The sequence below is a fragment of the Plectrocnemia conspersa genome, unplaced genomic scaffold, assembly GCF_051122295.1.
Source record: "Plectrocnemia conspersa isolate PC_06_02 unplaced genomic scaffold, ASM5112229v1 ptg000014l, whole genome shotgun sequence".
Taxonomy (NCBI): Eukaryota; Metazoa; Arthropoda; class Insecta; order Trichoptera; family Polycentropodidae; genus Plectrocnemia; species Plectrocnemia conspersa.
Window position 1 is genome coordinate 4,493,932 of NW_028277178.1, and position 16,261 is coordinate 4,510,192.

The window sequence follows — 16,261 nt, forward strand, 5'->3', positions numbered from 1 at the left end:
TTTTCATTAAGTTTTATAACCCGACCCGACCGGAGAGCATTAGAGGTGTCAACGCTTTTACGGCTTTCGATTCGGATAAGTGAATTAGTGGCCGGTGACGGGTCGTGTGCGTTTGTGTGTGTGTGCGTGCAAAGTGCCGGCGTTTGTTTAGAAGCCATTATCTGACGGTGCCAACTCGCATGCTAAGATCCCATTTACAAAAGCGGCAGATAAGCTCCGCCGGCGTCGGCAGGAGGCTTTGGTGCTGCTCACCAGCAAAAATGCGGCTGCAGGAAACGCAGGTTTGCCCGATAGCTGATATCGGAGGCACTCGCTCACGCCAACTCGCATTACATGATAATTCATAGTGAGTGAGTGAATCGTAGGCAGTCTCCGTGGCTTGTACGTGTTCAGAAGACCACTGGTGCTGCTATTTCACGTCCATTGTCTCTTGTCTTTTTTTGCATTTTCCAATATAAAATACAGAAGAAGAACGTCTAGAATCTTTATTTACCATTGTTATTTCGCGAAGCATCTATGGTAGTCTGTTTTGGCGCGCCGCAAGTGGGTGGTTGTTGTAACTAACTGTGTGCGAACATGTAATGCGCTTTAGGGTGACTACAAATTTGTTGAAAAATAAAATACAACTGTTAGATTAAATTTGTCTGGTTTAGTTATTTATTTATGGTTTGCAGCTAAAATAGAAAAAAATTAAATTGCTGAATTTTATATCATCAGAATAAAAATTACATATAAATGAATTTTATCATACAATTTTTTTTAAAAAGTTGTATTTAAACCCACTGTTAGTCACATGTTGACATCTATTTTCTTCCAATAGGTTGTTATCCTAATCAAGAATCATACAATTTTAGTTACATCCATAAGGTTAAAAATTCCACACAGCGAAAATTCTGAATATATGTAATTGTTCGATTCTCAAATATATTTCACTTTTAATTCAGCACGATAGACGAGTGGTTAAGTCTATGACTATTAACCTTAAAGACCTAGGTTCGAATCGTTCTTAAATTTCTGTCGTGTCTGGAAGATTGGAATTAGTGATTAATATATATTTATATTACCGATCGATCATCACAGATTAGGTTTACTTAGATTTCTTAACCTCACGGATGAATATCGTGGTGATTAATTAAAATCGAGCAAGGTCGTACATATCTGTTATTGAAACTTCTTTATTAATGAGCTAATGTAGCTCATAGAGAATATCTTATATGTATTAAAAAAAATTATTAAAAAAAAACAATCTGCTTGATATTTTTCTTTATTTTTAAGTAAAAATTTGTGTATTTCTAGGAAATGTAAATGTATCATACTAATATAATTATAAAATATTTTTAAAACATGATTTTTTAAAAATAAAATGATATTAACGTATGTTACATATACAGACATTATTTTTTATATCAATATATTTATGCGGTGCGTATGGCCTTATCTCTCACTCACTCTTGTCACTTAACACGCGAGCGATCAAGAGGGAAAGTATCTCATGTGTATATTAAATATATATGATCACAATTTTTGTTGTTACGCTGTGCGCAATTTTCGTTTGGGCAATAATCACTGAACCCATTTATATTGACGCGGTTTGTTTCTTTCATACATATATTATATTAAATTATATTTGTCGGGTAAATGAACTTATAGATACGGTTATGAATTTGGGCTATTTTTTTCAACTCATTACGTACTCCTGTACTTCCAAGATTTATTGACTCATATTTGTTGATTATCTCTTAATGGTCTTTAATATAATGAACATATTATTTTAAGGTCATGTTTTATTTATTATGTTAAAACTAAAATACAGCTTTGAATTATATGTATCTTTAAAATTCACAATTTTTTCTGCAGTAAAAAAATCACTTGTTATGAATTTACTATGTATATTAAATTAAAATACATAGTAAATTAAATTTACTATGTAGTTTGAGTCCGATTAACTGCGTAGTTCGCGAAAAAAATATGTATATAAAATAAAATGTGAAAGATCACGTGTTTGTTTGTTGTGTACCGCTATAGTACCATCGCATGGTTACTTCAGTAACTTATTGGTTAACTTTAAATAATGTTTGGCGAACGGATTTATCGGGTTCCTGTGTCTCGAGTGGCGCTGGTAATGGCTTACAGAGATGCCGCGCGATACAATACTCCTACATGAATTTTATCTTATATACTATTTATACATTATAAATAAATATAAAATGAATACAAAGTAAGCAGAAAATCTGCGGTTTAAAATTAAACATTTTTTCTCCCCATTTCCACCCCATTTGTAGAGCTTAAGAGACGCAAGAAGAACGAGCGTGACAATCAACATTGACATCCCCGCTCCATTCCAAAGTCAAAAGTCGCTCAAGGGGGTGTATAAATAGAATGGCAAAATAGGGATGTCACACTATTCAAATTGATCCGTTTGATGTCCCCAACAGACTAAAACAATTCCAATTAGATGTCAAAACATACAACGGGGGATTGTTAGTCGTTCTCGTCACGAGCCATTTCTCACATATTTTATATCTACCTAGTAAGGCATATGTTTCTCTTTTTTGTATAAATATATATGTAGATGATAATGTAAATATTTGCTTATCAAACAAAAAACTTTATCTCTCGCAGACGAATCGGTCAAGTGTCAGTAGAGGTGAGAAATAAATCAACCAAGGTCTCCAAAACCAACTTAAGCAAACATTGATTGTTGGCGGCTTATCGTATCGGTTGCCTTTTACGACCCTCAAGTCATGTATTTATATCGTTCGATAAATGTTGTATTATACAACTATCCAGGGTGTTATCTTTTCTATTTGCATGTCACTAAGGGATTCGTCCACTTGAGCATCCTTGTTTAAATATAAAAATTGTCTGTATAAAACTTTACATAGTATTGCAATAATGCTGTTGTGAGAAAACTGTACGATCTAATTTTTGTAAAATAATATAAAGGAACATTTCAGCAACTATCTGTAAAAAACTATTATATAGAACTTTAAGTATCTATAACTGATTTAAATGAAACGATTAGACTATAGGAAACTCTTCGAGCGTAAAGTGCTGAACAATTGTTTTAGTCATTGACGTAAAACATAAGAGTCCCAGACTTTTATATTTATTTTAAGGATATTTATAGCACATGCATGTAATACATCTGATAGATATATTTCGGTTACAATATCAGGAAGTAGACAGCGCAGTAGACCATATCGCCGATCGACTTGTCTGCCATACCGGCTTAACCCACACAAGAGTAGTAACCTTCCGGATGGTAGTTGCTGCAGACAATGGTGGTCTCTTTGGCTGCATTTCTAGCATTGTCAATCCGAATGCATTCGGTTGCGATTCGAACGTCGCCATTATTAATGCACATTCATTTAATGTGGCATAACAACAAAGCAGACCACCAACTTGCACCGCAGGGCGCCCATACCCGACCTTAACTATTAACGTCTGTCTTGATAGCGGCAGCAGCGCCAGTAATGTCTTTTTAATTCTTCCCACGTGATAAGACATGCATATGGCTAGATATTAACCCGTTCGATGTCGGTAGGCTACTTAACGCGCATAATATTATGCCTACCAGCGAACTAGATAAATATTAAATATATTTGTATATAAAAGGGCAAAGCTGTACATTTTCAGGAAATAATTATTACCCAAATCTTTGTGGCTTTGTTGTTATATTTTTTTTTTTTAGAAAATTGTGACGTTTTTATTAATATAATAAAATCGGCAGGTAAGAGACATTATTTTACTAACTGCAAAACATATTAGATACCAGATATAGAATATTTTTGTAACTATTTATATTTGTCAGTGACTCTCTGCCACGAGCTACCGTAGCTAATCGCTGATTACGGGTGCCGTACACGATTTCAAACGTAAAAATAAGCGGGAAGCAACTACGCTGAAATCCGAATACATCTTGGCGTAACCTCAAAATAAAATTAGGATTTTTAACGTTGATTCATATTTGAAAACCACTGTGTCTATCATATACATATATTATCACTTCTCGTCGTGACGCGTATATTTATGACGGAGCGCGCGCGCATCGAACTGCGAACACATGACCGGCCAGGTATTGTTGCATTTGTGCATTTGTGATTTATCTATGGGATCAATACGTGATCAATTCGCTCGGATCAAAGAGATATCTCGGCACTGCTTTCATGCTATTGCGTCACGCCAGACTCAAATTCGTTAAATGTTAATGCATTTCAAATATCGCCGGATGCAACCAACAAACGCCACGACTAAACGCTAAATCATAATAAATGTATGTTGAGCTTTTCAAATATTTGAGAACCGCAGTGTCACAATGACAATGACGCATTGTCTTTGTTGCCAAACGATGACCAATGGAGAAAATTTAATAACAGCTGCACTAGACCAAGCTTCGTGTGCTCCTTCAAATTATCACACATTATACGTTTTTTTTATTAGATGTAAATATATTTAAGTACAGAAAATATGTGCTAAACCACACATTTTTCAAATTCATGCCATAAATGCCTCCATAGTTCTATTTTTTATTGGTAAAAATGTTATTCTATGACATGAATTACCTTTATATTAATAGTGAGTGACATTTGTAGTGAGTAATGGTCTGTTTAATTTATAAAATCGTGCGAATGTCTCTATTTAGATTGAACAGAGAGTTCATTTTTATGTAGTTTAAAAACTATCTATATTTAAAAAAACTTTTTTTAATAAAAATACAAAAATTAAGTGTGTTTAAAATTCTTACCCACAAATTTTGTATATTTGTTATACATTATTATAGCACATGTTATTTTGCGTTGACTCCTAATATAAAATAAATTCATTTGAATAGCCAATTATAAATATAAATAGTGTGTAATTAAATAGCTTCAGGCACTTTGTTTACACAGGGATTTTTTTATAATAGACTGGTTTTTGTATTAACCTGTTTTATTTTGATTGAATTTAATTATTTTAAGTTTGATGCATTTAATTTTAATTTTATATTAGTGTTCAATTTAATAGATTATAAAAAATAAATATTTTATAAACTTACATTGTAACCCTTCACATTAGATTATTTGCTGCGTATCTAAAACGATCAAGTCCAAACTTAAGCGAGTGTTATGTTGAAATTTAGATCACAGTTTAAACGTTTGTTAGTGTTTGTAAACAAGAACAAAATATACGCCTTTATGGTTGTCATAAACAGATCACGATTGCTCAGGTGAGACTATATAATACAAACATAATAATATATTATGTATAATATAATCTCAATACACCTTTTAGCGCTCAACATATCGCATAGTTGACAAATCAGGAATGCGATCACAAAACCTTCATATGTGTTCCGTTGACATAAAAAAAACAATAACAAGGCGTGTCATTAGAGGAAATAGTATATTATAAAAATTATAATGTATTGTATAGCCATAAGGAGCGTATAATCAATTGACACAGCGCACAAGGCAAGCCCCTGCATAAAAACGGGGCTGTCGGGTTTAAATAATTAGTTACCCCTTTTATGCGTTAGATTTAGTGAGACGCGAGTCCGGAAATATAAGAAATTTGTATAAAAAATTAGAAACACCTGATACATCGTCGTATGAGTTATGATTATGATGCATACCAAATGCAAGGAAGTTTTATTTAATTATATTATTGTAGATGTATGTGTGTGATATGTAGAAACATAAGTACGTTATTGGTGTTTGAGCAGCCGACATTCATTGAAGTAATTTTTAGTACATCTGGCGGATGGAGTGAGTTTTTATGTAAATTTTGTTTTTTTCTGACCGACTCGTTTTAGGGAGTAGCACACATTGCCAGTGGCGTTTATGGGTTGATTAAAAGGGCCAGAACAGGTGTCCAAATCCCGTCGACTTCCTACTGAGCTTTGATTTTAAGGTGAATAAACTATAAATTTAGTACGTATATGAATAGTGTTGTGTTAGAAGAGTTTTTATTTAAATTTTCAGATATATTTAAATACATTTTATTTATGTTAAACCATTTAATGAACTAAATTATAAATTGTATAATTCCACTTATGAGTGAAAATGATTTAATAATGCCACTTGCTCACACACGAGTAACGACAAAGCGTCTGTAAAAAAATTTCAATTACCTTGTCATTGAAAGCAACATTGAAAAATATTCTAAATTTTTTGTAAAAGTAAATAACACTGTTTTTATGCTTTTATTGAAGTGGATTATTATGGCATGACATAGTTTATTGAATTGTAAATTTATTGGTAATAGTGAATATACTTGAATATGTAATATGGTATTCAATCTACATATAATATGTCCAAGAAGGTTTTCTCTGCAATTACAATGATTCCTTAAAAGCATCTATAAGATTAGCTAATATTTTTCATGAGACATATAAGGTAGTTTACTACATATATATATATATATATATATATATAATTTAGAATTAAGTGTAAAAGGAAAATGCACTGTTGGAACTGGCTATTTATTTGTAATTTTTGTCAGCATGATCTAACCCCCCCCCCCATTTAATCGCATATTTGAGTGAACCATAAATCACTTTGAAAACAGATTAGAACAAAATTACTAGGTTTTTTTTAACAAAAAGCATTTCAAAGAAACAAAAAAAATATGTTTCATTTTAAGTTTAAAACACTTTTCAATTTGAAATATAACAATTAAAATATATTTTAATTTTCAAAAAATGAAGAAAAAGTGAAAATTCATTTTAGTATGGTAGATTTTAAAGCACGGTGTTCAACATAGATCTACGCTACACTTTCTGAATGTTCAATATCCATCTTCATATTTACTATCACTTTATATTAGGAATCTTACTTGAAAAAAAAAAATTAAAAATTTTAATTAATAAAAAACATAAAAAATGTTTTTATTTAGATCGGCAACAAAGGACAGGGTGCACCTTTCAAACTTTGGGTAATATTTTTATTTATCATATGATTTTTGATCTTAGCCAGTCAGGCTCCTTTTAAGGCATCCTGAGACTGTTACACTTCAGAGACGCATACACGGAACAATTTTTTTTCATATACTCAACCAGGAGTCTATGTCCACATTTATGCCATTCTCCGTATAAATGCCTACTTGAAGTGAGATCAACCATAAGTCTGCGTCACCTCGTTCTATTGAGGATGACGAATCTAAGATCTACACTTTCAAACCCTTTCGCCGAGGGTCTGCCCCAAAACCATGTCTCCAGTGCCGTATGTGATAATGATTATTTATATATATATATAGTAAAAATTATTAAATTAATTTATTTATTAAAATAATTTATTAAAAGCGACACAAATATGTGTATCATTAATTGTACATAAAATTTATATTTATCAAAAATTAAATCGCTTACTGTCACTTATTTCATGTACAACATAACTGTTAAACAAGAAATTTGCCACAAAGATAACATAATTAAATATATAATATTTTTTAAAAACAACTAACCATCTTATATTCATTGCAGTATATATTTTAGCTTTAAGTTCTATATTTCTAATTGTAAATTTTTCAAAAGATATATTTTTAGTTAAAAAGACTCTTTTTATTAGATTTTGCTGAATATTTTTTAAATATATATTTGTTGGTTTATTTATTTTAAAATAAATTTAAGAATTTAAAAATAAAAAATGCATTATTTTTGCTTTTTTAATTAGCCTTAATTTCTATTCAATAAAATTATATTCTATTAAAAAAAATATTCAATTTTTAATTTTATATAAAATTATAAGTGAAGTGTTATAATAATTCTATTTCAGTGATTAGATTTTATTAATAGTTAATTTTATCATTTATACCGATTGAGTTTATTTTGTCATTATATAAAATCATTGATACATAAAAAAACACTAGACATAAAAATAAATGAATAGTTAGTGATTCTATATTATATTTCAATCTATCAATCTTATCTTAGACATAAAGAGTGAAAAATTGTCGTTAATAAATATACATATAGTACAATAGAAATAAAGTTCTTTGATATATATATATAGTAATTATTTTAATAAAATAAATTAATTTTTTGTAGATTTGAGGCACAAGTATTGATTTATTATTTGCTCGTTTTTTTTTAGCGAATTATGTACTTGCTTATTGATGTTATTGAAGACATTATATAAATCATCCATAATATTGACTCTGTAAGCTTGTAATATCGTATATGCTAGATAAGATGTTTATAAGTGTGAAAAATATAATCGTAAACATTTATTTTTAGTTTGCTGTATACTAGGGCTTTCAATCGCTTAGCATATATTTATTAAATACCAGTTTTTTTACAAATTACATACAATTTTACATAAACTATAACAATACACTTTAAAAATACTTAAAAGAGGATTAACTGCAAAGTTTTAAATATGCTTATAGAATTGAGGAATTTGCACAAATTAAAATTAATTACCTAAGTTGACTTTTATTGAGCGTACTTACAACAAATTAGCATTGTAAAGCACACCATAATATAGCTTTTACTAATTGATATATATTTTAAAGATAATTTTGTAATTATTACTTTTTTTAATTTTAAACTTTAATCCGCGTATAGTTTAAATAAGATTAAGTATGCTAATAAGATTAAGTATTGTGTAGCAACAAGCAATGTAAAAAAAAATATTTTTATTTAATTTTAGGTCTAAAATTTTAGAATATTAAGCTTTTAATATTGAAAGCCCTAGTCTATTGGTATATGATTTTTTATACATCACTATCATCTTACTTTGCTAACTTATATTATATTTAACCTCGATTTAATTTTACTGCGCACTATAACGTCAATAAGTGTCAAGCGCGCGCGTCAATTTATAGCTAGTATCACATTTGCAATAAATGCGTTAAACAATTCTATTGTCAATAAATTATGATTATATATTAGATATTTATTTATTGGAAACACTTGTAATGGTCAAGGGTCTGGATTCACAGCTTCCTCTTTATGAACATTAACAACCCTGTCTGTCTCATAAATAATGAAAATATGAAAGTTTTACGCGCGGAAACTGAAAGCAAATTGTCTGGAAAGAATTGACCAAAGTATACGCTACATAATTTATTTGCAAGGAACAAAATCTCATTACAGATAATGCTGTGATAACATTGCGCAACTTGTCGCGGTTATGACTCGGATAAGCTATTTCTTAATTAACTATAAATGTGATATTGCGGCGGCGGGTCTCAATTAGAAGGATATATATACATATATATATATATATACACGACGACTTTCTCCCTCAATACAATGGCTGATCCGTGTTAAATACACAATTTTACGATTGTTGTCGAGGTTATTTCTAACGTGCGACAGTTAAGCTTCAAATATACGACCATATCTGGCTGGTTCGCGGATTAAAACGTTCTAGTTGTGTTTCGTCCGGCTCTTCCGTGATCGGTTAATCATTGTCGAACAGTTAATCTCGAGATACACAGGTAGCCGTGCCTCAGGTTTGAAACCTAATTAACAAGCAGCCTCCATAGGTCTTGCGGCCTGCCATCGATACCCTGTAGAGAAGAGCAATTCCTTTTAACGTAATGTATTCCAACATAAATCGACTCCGTTTTAGCACTTGAGATTTGCTGCCTTAAACATTTTGTTTACACGCTATTTTACTAATACATAATATTACTTACATATATTTACAGTTAGTGCATACACTAGATTTTTATGTACTTTGTGTAGGTTTTATTTTAACACAATAATATATTCAATTGAATTGATGAAAATACTAAATAATTGTTTTTGTTTGAATAGTATAATAATTCTCATTACAGTTTAATCTTCTAAAATTTATTTCACATTAAGCAATTAAAACTAAATTATTAAATGATTTTAAAGTACATGGAGAGCAACGTTGCTTTTCAGACACGAGTCAGCTAAAATATATTTAGTGACACCAATTTCAATCACAGCGTTAAAAAATGTTTCTTTTCTATTTCGTAACTTACTTAGTGACTTTCCTTCATATAATAAAGAAAGAGGAAACTTGATTTCACGTTATTTATTTAACGTTTAATCTATTTCATTTATAAATAATACAGTAATATATACCAGTTTTCTGTTGCTTTCTATCTGGTACAATATAAACAAAACATTTATGCTGATATATTTAAATTCAAACATAGATATGATTGAATCGACAAGCGCATAATTCAACGTCAATCCACAAGACCTTCGCCTTCAGAGGGTGTATAATGGAGAGAAAAAAAGTAATTCGAATAAAACAAATAGACAGGTTTCAATGAATAATGGTACAAATCGCCGCCTGAATATTGAATATAAATTATCGCACTGTACTTGACCCTCATTTGTTTACTGAAAACTTAACAGCATTTACATATCGTCTGGCCGATAAAATCGGTACGCCTTGATTTATTCGAAACAAGCGCTAACGCTCGCCGATAACCTCAACATTGGGATTTGGATTTAAAATTTAAAATCAGTGTTATGTACATCAAGACGTATGTACATATGAAAACATACACATAATGGCCTAGACCAGTGGTCGGCAAACTTATTGGTCGAAGAGCCAAATATGTACATTACAATGATTTAAAAAAGTTCTGAGAGCCAAATCTGTTTTTCAATTTAGTAAACCTTTATTATAATTTTAGTTGATTACCAATAACATGAAAGTAAGGTATCCATAAATTTAAATCATGACAATGACTGACAAACACTTAATGCGAACAATGTCCTTGGATCTCCTTGGAAAGCTTCAGTAAGTCAGGTTTATATGTTGTTGTTTTTAATTTTAGGCATGATTCTAGGTTCTCATCAATAAGACGACTTCTCAGTTTACTCTTGATGAAGTTCATGTTTGAAATGGATTGTTCACATGAATATGTAGAACCAAAAAAAGAAAGAACGGCAAACGCAAGTTTTTTCAGCTGATCGTAAGAGTCAGGAATACTATTCCAGACGTTGAAAATGATCATGTCTTCATTCTACAGGTCTTTCAAAGCAGACCACTTGTGTTGTGAACTAAGATCACATTCGTTCTTCTCCGATATTTCCAAATCAATACAAAGACGTTGAAATTTAGAGCTCCATATTTCCTTGTTTTTTAAACCCTGCAATTATATTTCAAAGTTACCAATGTCAGTGCCAAAAGGAAAAAATTTCAACTCAGTTAATGTAGCATTAAGAGCATTTTTGACGAATGCTAAGGTCGCTTTGCTGTTTTTAAACTAATGAAACCTGCTGAGAAATGCTTACCTCGTATTTAAAATTGTTGTTTTGAAATGGTGTTTGTCAATAGAGGAATTATTTTCTTGGCGATGCTTCAGCAGGCTCGGAAAGTGAAATAATGTTTCCTTTTCAAAATCTTGAGCAAAAAGGGATAATTTGTTTTCAAATGAAATGACTTCTTCTAACATCGAAAAAATTGTGTTACCTTTTCCTTGTAGTTTACGGTTAAGCTGATTTAGATGAGACGTAACGTCTACCATGAAATGAAAATTGTTTATCCTGATTGTCTGTAAGTTCTAGATAGTGAACACCCTTCTCAAGGAAAAATGCTTCAATTTCTGGCAATAGGGACGCGAAACGTTTTGAAACGTTTCCTCTTGATAACCATCGAACCTCGTTATGAAGCAGAAGATCTGGACATAAGGACACTCGACCAGAATTAGTGCCCGGGCCCGTGGATATTTGTGCCAGAGCCACGCTCAAGAAGCCAAAGAGCCGCATGCGGCTCCGGAGCCGCACTTTGCCGACCCCTGGCCTAGACCAAGATTGTTTCTTTAATAGTCAACCAATTCGTATCATGTTTATTACAATTTAAATGTAACATGTGGTATATTTTGAATGCAATGAAAACTGCTGTTAAATGAATTTTACCAATGGCAAATGTTTCTTGACTTGACTAATATTTATTTACTAGCTCTTTTTATATTTTTTAGTCATTAATAATAGAATCAGACATCGTTTATATAGTGACAGAAAAAATAAAAATAATACAGCATCTAAAATAAATGCATGCAAAAATTAAGCAAAATAATTCGCTTTATTTTTAAGAAAATTGTCGAATCTGCAATTAAAATACAACAAAAACAGTTTTTAAGAATTAAAGATTATTTCCCTAAAAAGTAAATAGCAAAACCGATTTAAAGGTAGTTATTTTTGAACAGACCAAGTACTCAAAAAATATATTTTTTATTTCAATTCAGAAAATTTTGAATGACAAACCGGCCTAATAATACACGTAAACAAAGGAAACATATTTAAATATAATAATAAATAAAAATTAAATTTGAGGCGCCTGTAATGCGTTCTGTTGTTTCGACCAATGAAAAATAAGCATTCAAATATAAAACAAGATGGCCGACAGTACCGTGACAACAGTTGTAAATAATTATTATTTAATAATAAAATTTTGCTCCGCGACAATAATTTTCATTAATTCGTTATTTTACTGAATATAAATAATCGGATTGCAAATTAACTAGGTGTGTCATAAGTATGAAAATTAAATATATATAATACATAATGTATTGAGGATTAGAAGAATACATTGATTAAACTAGATAAACAATCATAAAACAATCTTCGTAATGAAATCTTTAAATTTTTAATTCCCGGCGACGGGCTCCGAGCCCGAAAAGTGAGTTTTTCCTTTTATATTACATAAACATTATCATTGCTTCCGATTTAATGCACATATACGTTAGATTTTAAGAATTGCAAATAAACCAGGTATGTTTTAAAAGTGAACGTGTAATATATCTTTAGTATGAGGATTGAAAGTTAATGTCGATCAAATCGGCGCTGTCGCAATGGGAACGCTATATATATCAGTCAACGGACATCTTATAAATGTGTAGTTTCTTGGATGTTATTTAATAAATGACATTTTACAATGATTATAAATATGTGATTGCATACCTGGAATAATCGATACCAAAAATATCTAAGAGTGGCTTATTTTTAATTCCAATGTGGCAAAATATGTATACGTCATGGTTTTTATTCAATTTTTGTTCTGTTTCATCATTCCTCTTTCGGAATAGCCAAATTGAAGATATTCAGTTACATCAAACTTATTTAGTATATTCTTTATAAAAAGATAATACTGACAGTAACTTCAACATGAGAATATTCACTCTTTGTTTATATATACATATATATATATATATATATATATATATATATATATATATATATATATATATATATATATATATATATATATATATATATATATATATATATATATATATATATATATATATATATATATATATATATATATATATATATATATATATATATATATATATACTATATAGTAGATAAAATGTAACTTTTTGTTTACACTAATACGAGAATTTTCATTATTACTAGCATTGTAATATGTTTAATTAGCTTTGGTATGTATACCTGTAATTGCCCAATCACCGCTCTTTGTCTTTTAATATTAGATCCTGGAAAGTCAATGGTAATTTTGTTAGAATAGCCGTGATATATTATTTATATAACCCAACACTTACTGGCACACTCATAATTTATAGTTTTAATTATATTGTCTATAATTGTAATCCTACATTACTTTAAAACATCTTTAATTGACACTTTGTAAGAAAAACGCCGTGATTGTAACATATTTCACTGTTTATTTAATTGCACAGAAATGAGCGCAGCGAGCGTTTGCCAGATGACAAGAACTGTCCCATGTAAGCAAATTTTAAAAAAAGTCCCTGGTTTTGGGTGCGCTTGAGAACGAATTACGAAATTGATTTTAACGATTACTTATCAAAATATGAATAAAAATCAACAAATTCTAAAAAATATATTTTTTAGAATATGTGTAGTTTATACAGGACTTAAAATATAATATAAATTATGTGGATTTGTATTAGCTTCTCTATACAGAAAAAATATGTACTTAAATTTTGGCGAACGTTGGCAATTTAAAGTTATATATTTTAGAGAAAATGTAGGTATTTAAAGTTGTAAAATTTAAAATTTAAAGATATAGTTTTTAGAGAAAGTATAAAATATTTAAAAATAAAAAATAATAAAAGTTATAAAATTTAAAATTTAAAATATAAAATTTAAAATTACAGTTTTTAGAGAAAATGTCGATACCTCACGATAGTGAGGTACAGACAGCTAGTTGAATTGATTGCATTTTATGTTACTTAAATAACTTTTGATATTTAATTTAAGACATTTCTTTTGACTTTAACCATTTGGTTGCCAAAATTCAATGAATCGGCTTTTGCTACTTTGACGAGAATTTCTCGGTCCAAGTTCATTATTAAATAAATAATCAGAGACATTTGAATGGGCTATAAATAAAAATTTTCCAAACACTTACATGGTTTTCTAAAACGTCTCAGTAATGCAAGGGTTATTATTTTTTTTTGTAACGCCCATAAAGTTTTCAAAAGTAGTCTACAAAAGCGTCTATAAAATGAATTTTATTCCATGTTATTTTTTCCTTCTTCTTCGGTTTTTCGAACATTTTCTATTTCATACTAAAATTGAATCAAGTATTTGTCCAATAGTGTCCGTGAGGTCATCGGTGTCGCTCGCTCACCTCATACGATTTAATACAAAAACATCGAAAAGCTCGCCGTTTATCAAGATACGTATATGGCAAAACAATGGCGTTGTCGCCAGGAGGTGCAAATGCTGGCACATCACACTGACTGTGAGACGGCGGGAGTAAGTGGCCGCGGTGGCATCCGTGTCCAACCGGAATAAGCGCAATAAATATCGGACATGGAAACGAGAACATGGGCGATTGCTATAATGCAATTGATAAATAGTGCGGCGGCGCTGACGCCGGTCGGTCCGATCACACCTACATTCCGGTCCGTTGGATTGTCACGGCCACACACCGAACCCGAACCCGGTTCGGCTCAATCCATAAGTTCATACTGATATATGACAACTTTTGGTGGTTGTTAATCATGATGGCCAGGGTGGGGGGGAGAGTGGAAAAATTCCCTGAGCCCGTTTTCATTGAGGGGCCCGACTCTAGAACAAATCATAGCAAAAATATATTCATAAAAAAAATAAAAATCGATCGCAAATAATGTTTTTATGGATTGTTTTGTCGGTAATTTGACAACTGGATTTATTGCAGCAAAATAAAGTTGCATATGGTTATTCTTAAAAGAAAATTTGGAAAAAACAGTCTCGAATCTATCCCAAAATTATTTTTTAAAATATGTCATTTCAGTAAAATCATATCGGAATTCATTAACCAGTAGATATATATTTTTACTAGTAAAAATATAAATTATCTGGAAGGTGCTGATTTATATGATTTCAACTTTTCTATATGTAGTAATAAATATATTTACATACATTTACTAAGTTATATTTTCACTAGTAAGTGCAAATACATTTTCACCAGTAGATATATATTTCTCCCTGCATAAATATAATGATAGTCCCTAATATGCTGATCTAAAATGTTTATGAAATTTAATTTGACAGTTGCGAAACGTCCATTTGCTCTTCAAACCCAAACCTAACCTAAGAAAAGTTCTAAAACTAATTACAGTTTTAAAACTTTCATTAGGTCAAGTCCAAAATACAAACTAAGCCAACTCATCTCTCAGGGAAAAATAAGCGCAAGAATAAGTACAGTCAGTCATCGCATCTCACAAATTGCTCCATAATTTGTTATATAATTTGCATTTTAATATTATACTATGTTTTAAAAGTATGATAGCTATCCTTGCCGATATTAATATGGACTTCTGATATAAAATGGCTAATCAAAGTATGTTCAAACAAAATTTTGGTCAATAGGAGAGCGCAAAAAACAATTATCACTTCTCAGAAGGCAAAAATTCACGACAAAAGCAATAAAATCGTGTCGGCGCCGTCGCAGTGGGAACGCTCGGTAACGAGCGTTCCCACTGCGACGGCGACGGCACGATTTTATTGCTTTTGACGTGAATTTTTGACTTCTGAGAAGTGATAAATGTTTTTTGCGTTCTCCTATTGGGCAAAATTTGGTTTAGATGTGCTTTAATCGATTCTTACTCATAATATTGTTGTAAAAAGTTTTACTATAAACGTGATATTCAATAATTTATTACTTGGAAACTTATTTATATAATCTAATAAGCTATTTTTTATGTTCGTATGTGGCTACAGGTTGAATTCTTTTGAATATTATATATTGGAAGTGTATTTCGGCAAATGAAATAACACATGTCGTGCATATAAAATGCTCAGCCAAAGACAATAACACATTGCTCATTCTGTCAACACGACAAAACAGTTGCATGCGGAAACCGATTATTC